This window comes from Aplysia californica, unplaced genomic scaffold, assembly GCF_000002075.1.
Source record: "Aplysia californica isolate F4 #8 unplaced genomic scaffold, AplCal3.0 scaffold00243, whole genome shotgun sequence".
NCBI classification, from domain to species: Eukaryota; Metazoa; Mollusca; class Gastropoda; order Aplysiida; family Aplysiidae; genus Aplysia; species Aplysia californica.
This window is the reverse complement of record NW_004797513.1, coordinates 825,785-834,673: the sequence shown is the minus strand read 5'-3', so window position 1 is coordinate 834,673 and position 8,889 is coordinate 825,785.

Genomic DNA, 8,889 nt, shown 5'->3' with positions numbered 1-8,889 from the left:
CTCTGCGAGAAAAGGTCCCACCCGTTGCTGCTGTATATCTGTGCCATGTTTAATAGCTGTCGAGCTTTAATGACATACATTTTTTAAAGAAATAAAATAGAGATACAAACTGCAAACTTACTTATGTAAAAGACTGCGCAACATTTATAGCCTAACACGTCAGGGCTAGATTGATCACCTCGTCAGTTATAATGATCAGAATGAGTGGATAAAGATGAGAAACTTGTCGCCAGCTGTGAATAATCATTTTTGATTCATGCTAGCAACAGCGACCAAATTGACGATAAAATAATTTGAAGTTTTATGAGAAAACACAAAAGGCTTTAAGTGTTCGTAATAATGTATCATCACTCTGCGTGTGGCGTCGGGTCGTGTTACAATTCACATCATCCGATTTCATAATCTCATTGATAGATCTATGTGGGTGGTTCGTGGGTGCTCTGATGTGGTTTGCTCCTCCTTTCTCATCAAACATCTATCGTCCTTATCTCACCTTCGGTTTTGTGTATATTACTCTTTTGTAACACTTCTATTCTTACACACTTAGGCAATAATATGACCTTATTGTGTTGCAAGTGCGGTAAAACTCTTTCGAAATTATCAGAAATTTATCAGAAAAATCCATACAGAAATGAATTCTTTCATTGGCATGAAAGGTGTTGCCAAAAAACAAAATTTGAAAAAAATTCACAAACCTGTGGGAAAATGCAAGTTTCTTCACTTTGATTATTTTGACGAGAGCCTGATTCCACCACGCTGCCCCACATTTGTTGGTTTCTGACATCGTTGTCTTTGTAGCTCAAAACGACCAAAAATGTCAGGTGGAACTTTGTAGGTAAATCCAACGCTGCGTTCTATCAGACTCGTACCTTTTTGCACCTCACGTATCCCACATTTTGGCCTAGTGGTTGGTTGGCGGGTGCTCTGGTGTGGTTTGCTTCTTCTTTCCTATCAAACACCTATCGTCCTTATCTCCCCTTCATCTTTTTTTATGTTTGTTACTCTCTTGTAACAGCTCTAATCTTCTGGCGCTCCTATGACCTTATGCTGTTGCGAGCGCCGTAAAACCTCTACTAAAACTAGAAACTAAACATTTTGGCCGTGACAGAAAGGATCAAACCAACCCGTGTTAAAATTAAGATTAAATTGTAGGGATTGATCAGGGATTAAAACATCAATATTTATCATTATTACGCATCCTACATTTTTGCCATGACAGAAACGATTGTCGGTGGTTGGCGGGTGCTCTGATGTGGTTTGCTCCTTCTTTCCTATCAAACATCTGTCGTCCTTATCTCCCCTCCTTTTTTGTGTTTGTAACTCTCTTGTAACATCTCTAATCTTTTGGCGCTCATATGACCTTGTGCAGTTGCGAGCGCCGTAAAACCTCTACTAAAACTAAAAACTAAACATTTTGGCCGTGACAGAAAGGATCAAAACAGCCCGTGTTAAAATTAAGATTAAATTGTGGTGATTGATCAGGAGGGGGGAGGGGGAAGAGAGGGAAGGGTAAAACATCAACATTTAATTTATCATTATTACTCATCCTACATTTTTGCCATGACAGAAACAATTAAAGCGAAATTAACACTAAATTGTATTGATAATTTTCTCTTTGGGAGTGTGTGTGTGTGTGTGTGTGTGTGTGTGTGTGTGTGTGTGTGTGTGTGTGTGTGGAAAGAGGGGGGGGTTGAGGGGGTTAAAACATCAACAGTTATATTCGTTATGAATCATTCCACATTTTGACCGTGAGAAGTTAGGTCAAAGCTGCTCACCTTTGAACTGACACTAGATTGTGTTGATTTATTAATTCATTTGTGTCTGTGTGTGTGGGAGGATGGGGGGGGGGGCACCAACAGTTATAATTATGACTCATTCCACATTTTGACCGTGACAGGTAGGGCCAAAGCTGCTCACACCTCTGTATTGACAGTAAATTGTGTTGATAGGGGCGTATATATATATGGGACGCATAATAGATCTATATATAATTTATTATCAGCCAACCCGCTGAATGGACGTTTAAAATGCAGAAACACATTCCCCTATCTTTCAATTTTTTTCGGTTTCAAAACCCAATCTTTTCAAGAGTGTAGTTTGTAGTTTTATTATTGTTGCTTTTATTGTTATCTCTTTATTTCGTTACTAGCCTGCGTACCCGTTCTATGAACGGGAAAATAATGTTTTCTAAACAAAAATTAATGTTGCGATGTAAATAAAAATGTCAATACTGCAGTAATTTAAAGTGATTAAAACAGGATGGTTCTATTCTATACCTGAAAAAAAAGAATATTTAAAAGTGAAAGTCAAATAACACTGATGTGTATCGTCCGAAACCTCTGGATATACATAATTCCTGGTTTGACCTTTGGGTGCCATGATGTGAACAGCATCTTTATCTCCAGTTCGGGACATGGCTACATACAACATTCCAAGTGAAAATACTGTGCATGTGAGATCTAGGCCAACTGTACGAAGAGACTGTCCCTGGGCTTTATTAATTGTAATGACAAAGCATGATCTGAGGGGACATTTCTTTCTTTGGAATAGAAAAGGTAGTCCACTGTCTGTTGGTTGAAGTATAATTCGAAGAATCCAATATTTTTCCTTCGTGTATGGTCCAGAAAAAATGTCAACCTCGACGACGTTTTTCATGGTTTGTGTTACAACACATCCTGTACCATTCATTAATTTTGGTGGGTTAAGAGAGCGGAGGACCATTACGGGCATCATCATCATCTTCATCCGGTGCCTTGCCGACTGGCGTGGGCGATCATGGACCTCCTCTTCATTCTGTCTTGCGTTGCAGCAATGGTGTCTATTGTTCTTGCTGATCCTAGCCATGTTGTAATCTTGTCCAGTATCTTTTCCCTCTGTCTGCCTCTGCCTCTCTTTCCATCAAACTTGCCTATTGTTACAATATTATCCAATGCTTCTTTACGCATTGTGTGTCTAGAGAAATTTCCCTGTCGCCTTCTTATATTCGTCACAAGTTGTCTTCTACAATTTGCTTCAACCAAGACTTCTTCATTTGTTTTTCTAGCTGTCCATGGGATACGTAGCATGCGTCTTTAATTTCAGAACATGGGGTGGAGGACCGGTCAGTTCAATGGGGTTCTGGAATTCCACAGGATAGTGGGTTGCATCGTCCTCATTGAGTGCAGTATTTATAGACTGATAGGATTTGGGTGTAGACGACATCATGCAAATGAGTTTGTTGTTGATTCTTTAGTCATTTGGCATAAGAATATTAACTTCTTTACGGGACGGTGCATTGTAATGTCTCTCGTGCTCACAGAGTGGTCTAGCATTTTTATGAATTGATATGTTGAAATTTTGAAGTCCATTTTGAGTTGCAAATTTGTATGCTGTGGCGGCTAACCTTGTGTGTTGTTATGCGTAGTACGTGAGTTCATGAGTGAGAGTTCAGGGAAAGTCGCCAACCTGTTCGAGTGAATGTACGAATGTTATGTCTCGTCCTGAGGCCTTATGTGTGTGTATCTCTCTTCATGTGACAACAGGAGTATACTCGCTGTCTTTCCACGCTTTCTAATAATTTGCAGAATGAAAGGACATGTATGCTACAATGCCTCCTTTATTTTTTTATGTATTTGTTGTGTGTTTGTAGACTGTCTTGTAACATATTGATTACATTGCGTTTATGACTGCAGTCATGTGTCATTGTCATTCTTGATTTAATTTGGTACTCCATGCCTAAAAAATAAACCAGCAAAAACTTTTCATTTTCGTGTTGTGTTGGAAGTAATGAGCCAACCAAAAGATAAACGTGCCCTTGCATACGGAAATTTGGGTTCCAGCCTTTTAAATTAATCTTTTGACATCCAAAAAATGTCATTTGAGTTGAAACTTTGTAGTGTTATAATGATTGCACACATTTGTCATTTGTCTAATAGAGCAAGTATTGTCAAGACTTAGATCAGCATCATTGAATGTAAAAGCTGGTCGATTTTTACTGAGCGTATTCAGTATCAGGTTGATCTTCTTCTTCCTCTTCATTTACTTCATGTTCTTCTTTTTCCTCTGTATTTTCAGCATTCATACCTGATCCAGATCTAGATCTTGTCTGCCTTTGTCTCTTAGCTACAGGTATCATTTGTCCAATGGCTCGCCGTTTGGGTGGCATAGTGCGTTTATTCTCATCTAGGTCTAGATCTAGACAGATCTAACACACACACACACACACACACACACACACACACACACACACACACACACACACACATACACACACACACTCACACACACACACTCACACACACACACACACACACACACTCACACACACATACACAGCTGATATACTGTCTACGTCTCTAAGCCACAGGGTCACAGCAGAGCCTCTAAATTAAAATCTATCACAGGCTTCGCCACAGCACAGGTGCCAACCATAATCAGACCTGCCGTTTGGAGGCATAATATCTCTAGATCTAGATCTATCACAAAGATACATCTGTGGGTGGTTGACGGGTGCTCTGGTATGGTTTGCTTCTTCTTTCCTATCAAACATCTATCGTCCTTATCTCTCCTTCTTCTTTTTTATGTTTGTTTCTCTCTAGAAACACCTCTAATCCCCTGGCGCTCACGTAACCTTATGCAGTTGCGAGCGCCGTAAAACCTCTACTAAAACAAACAAAAGATATATCTTCTAAGTCTAACTGTCACAGAAAAGTAACTCTCTTTAAGCGATCCGCAACATCTCAACTGTAGGCGCCCAAAGAAGATGGGTTTATTTCAGACGCAAAAGCAATTTTTGTATCATGGAAAAGGAAATATGTCTTGAACACTGTATTGGAATTACGAAGGGGAAAATCGTAAACGGCCGATAGTGTTTTTCATTTTTCTAAATTTATAGGCGAATGCAAGCACTTACTGAATTGATAGAAACTTAGCTTGGTCTTTGAACTACTTTCAGTATTTTCTTCACGGTTCTACGTTCCGTAGTTTTATCAGCTATAGAAAACAACCATCCACATGTACGCAATTATGTATTATTGTTCTTTTTATTGTTGTTATTATTATTATTATTTTATTTTTATTTTTATTATTATTATTATTATTATTATTATTATTATTATTATTATTATTATTATTATTATTATTATTATTATTATTATTATTATTATTATTATTATTGTATTGATAGAGGCGCATTATTTTGTTGTTATTGCTGTTGTTATTGATATTGATGATGTTATTATCATTATTTATGGAGTTATTATTACCAGAAGTATTATTGTTGTCACTACAAAGCAAAGTCATATCGCTATTAGATGTCTGACGAAATAGTTTACAGACGAATTTCAGCTTGTGTACCCCCAAGGACACGTTCAAAAGCCGTGTTGTAAGGTGCTGAGAATCCGAGTTTTTCTGTACATTACGTCACCCCTGCGCAAAATGATCATGGACATGAGTTCTACTTGGGTGGTTAGCGTGTGCTGTGGTGTGGTTTGCTTCTTCTTTCCTATCAAACATCTTTCGTCTTTTTCTCCCCTCCTTCTTTTTTGTGTTTGTTACTTTCTTGTAACACCTCTAATCTTCGACACTTATAATAAATAATATGGCCCTATTGTGTTGCAAGTGCCGTAAAACACTTACTTAAACTAAGATAGTCTAAATTGCACCTTGTTTGTTCTTGAAATCAGAACATTTTAATTACACCACATTATAGTCTACATTTAAATTTGTTTGTTAGTGTCATCGGAATTGAACTTTAAAAGATTGCGGGTTCGGGGGCTCAAGCCTCAGCTCGGTCCGACGTTGTGTCCTTGGGAAAGGCACTTTACATGAACTTTCCACTTGGCTCGGTCCTTTCGGAGACGGACGTTAAACTAGGAGGCCCCGCCTCTTAAATAACCTAATAGTGTTGATAGGGGCGTTAAACCTATACCGTTTCCCCATTTTTATTTTTTTTAACTTTAAAATAATATCATTTGATTTCTAGTCTTTTAGATTGAAATATTTTAGTCAGCTTTATTAGAATATGATATCTGCAGCTGCATGCATTTTTGTGAGAGTTGATTTGAGAGTGCAGTATTTATTGATTCTGCACGGCACAACTTAGAGTTATTACTTTTTATGACTTCAGATATTTCTCACGACGCCGTGGAATCAGGCGCTCGTCAGTTTTGGAGCATATGGAGTTTTTGGTATTATATTTAAGCTTGTTCACTTCGACAACAGCATATTAAGGTCACTTCGATGAAAAAATTATCCCTCTATCTTTAAAAGAAGTCGGGATATTTTGAATTGAAGGAGGTGGGGGTCACCGGTTTTCAGAGGTAAAATAAGAGAGAAAATGGTCGCCAAAGTTTGGTCACTTCCAAAGCTTGAAAGCCTTTGAAAACTGTAAATTTACATTGTGTATTTAATCAACGTTTTACAATAAAAGCCACAAAGCAAACTGTATTAAATGGACATACAAGGTGTTGAGATAAAAATTCAAAATTCGACAAAAAATATCAAATAGAAAGAAAAATGCCGATTTCGTCGATTTCATTATTTTGATGAGCGCCTGATTTTACCACGATAGCTTACATATGATGTGTTGAAATACCTGGGGGATTGCTCCATTGATGTACCAGCCACCACAGCCAAATATTTAATAACATGACGGTATATCTGCAACATCTGTCCAAAAGTAGATCGATCCAGTGGGTGGGACAGGTCGATGAAGCTGTCCGTTTAAAATGAAGAGACTTTCACGCTGCTTCAAGGCCTGGCTGACTCAGGGCGAATCAGCACCTCAGACCCCCCACCTCCATTTTTCATTCTTTTTCTGCCTCTCTCTCTCTCTCTCTCTCTCTCTCTCTCTCTCTCTCTCTCTCTGTCTCTGTCTGTCTCTCTCTCTGTCTCTGCTCTTTCTTCCCCTCTCTGTCTCTGTTTATCTTTCTCGCTGTTCTTTTCTCACTCACACCCTACCCACACCTGCCCCCTGCCAGGGCATTATAATATTACATTTACACTCCCCCCTCCCCCAGTCCTTTCTGAGCAGAGTCTGAGGTGCACCAGTTGATCACTTGGCTGTCTCACATAAAATACACGGGTTCGATTCTCAAGTGCGGAGCATTTCTGTCGATTATCTGGGTCTTTTTGCTGGGGTATTATCAGTTTTTTTTAAGTTTTAGATGAGGTTTTACGGAGCTCGCAACTACATAAGGTCAAATGACCACCAGAAGATTAGAGGCGTTTCAAAAGAGTAACAAACATAAAAAGAAAAAGGGGAGCTATAAGGACGATAGATGTTTCATAGGAAAGAAAAAGCTAACCACACCAGAGCACCCGCCAACTACCCACGAGTACTGTCTGAGGCGCAGCACTTAAGCAGATTTACTTTGCTGTCTCACACAGAAGACCCGAGTTCGATTCTCAAGACTCAGTGATGAGTTCAGTGAAGACCATAATTTTTATCGAGTATCTCTTTCTTCCTACTGGGTTGTTGTGTCCCTCTCAGTCAGGGTTGGCTCCTACAGGCTGGGTGGAAGCCTGCCTCCTATTTGATTTAAATTGTGTCCATGGGGCGTAAAAACATTTGCCATAATACTTACTTTACTTTACTTTTACTTTACTTTTCCAGCGGCCATTTGGGTTCTAGCCCTTCGGCCTTTTGCCATAATGCAAATTGGGTTGTTTTTTTCATCCGTTAATTACCCTTTCATTCTGCTCAAGATTTTCTGTAACGATATGTCATATTTTTTAACCCTCTATTGCTCGCAACAGCAACAATAATAAACTGGCATAAACATGTAACAGTCTGACGCGACACTGATGTTACACGTGTACTATAAATAAAACCCTCGAAAGTTAATCTATCAATTTAATGATATCCTTTTGAACCCCACCCCACCATCCACTGCAAAGCAACTTCTTGAAAAGAATCCCAAACAAAAGTAAGAAGTAAAAACAATGTCAACATTTTGGGGGGGTTTGAATATGTACCGATTGGCACGAGAAGGTTAATAGTTCTTTCCCAACAGCTGTTGTTCTCTGCATGCAGCGCCCGGCAAACGAAAAGTTTCTTACCTAGTAGACTGTGCAGGGTTCATGCAACTAAATATGGGCAGTTGGTGGGTGTTCTGGTGTAGTATCAGTCTTCTTCATCATCATTGCCCTTTTCACCCTGCACTAGGGTATAGGCCACGGCCAAACACTTTCCGCCTTTCTCTGTCCTGGGATAGCCCCTTGATGTTATTCCACATGTCTTCCCACTTTAGTGTACATCAATTTTTGTGATTCTTCTCCAGGTTCCACGCGGACTTCCCCTTGATTTATTACCCTGTGGATTCCAATCCAACACTTTCTTTGTTATGCAGCTGCCTGACTTCCTGAGAGTATATCCAATCCATCGCCACCGCCTTCTTCCTACCTCGTATCTGACTGGGATCTGTCTCGTTTTCCTTAACACTTCCTCTTTGGGGTCCCTGTCTGTCCATCTGATCCTGAGTAACTTTCTTAGACACTTGTTCAAGAAAACATTGAACTTTCAAATATCTTTCGTCCGTATCTCTCCTCCTTCTTTTCGTTTTATATTACTTGTACTCTCGTGTAATACTTCTAACCTTCGTCACTTATGTGACCTATTTGTGTGCAAATATCGTAAAACTCTTATTAAAATGTGTTTTAGTTTCCGATAGGGATGGGGGCTAAAAAGTTTACTTTTGCAACCAAATACGCATCGTCTTGACGTCACAAGCGAGCGACATTTTAATGGGGACAGGAACCAGGTTGCAAAATATTGTTGAAAGTAAACGTGTATGTGTGTGAGAGAGAGAAAGAGAGAGAGAAAGATATAGAAGTGAAAGACACACACACACACACACAGAGAGAGAGAGAGAGAGAGAGACAGAGACAGACAGACAGACAGACAGACAG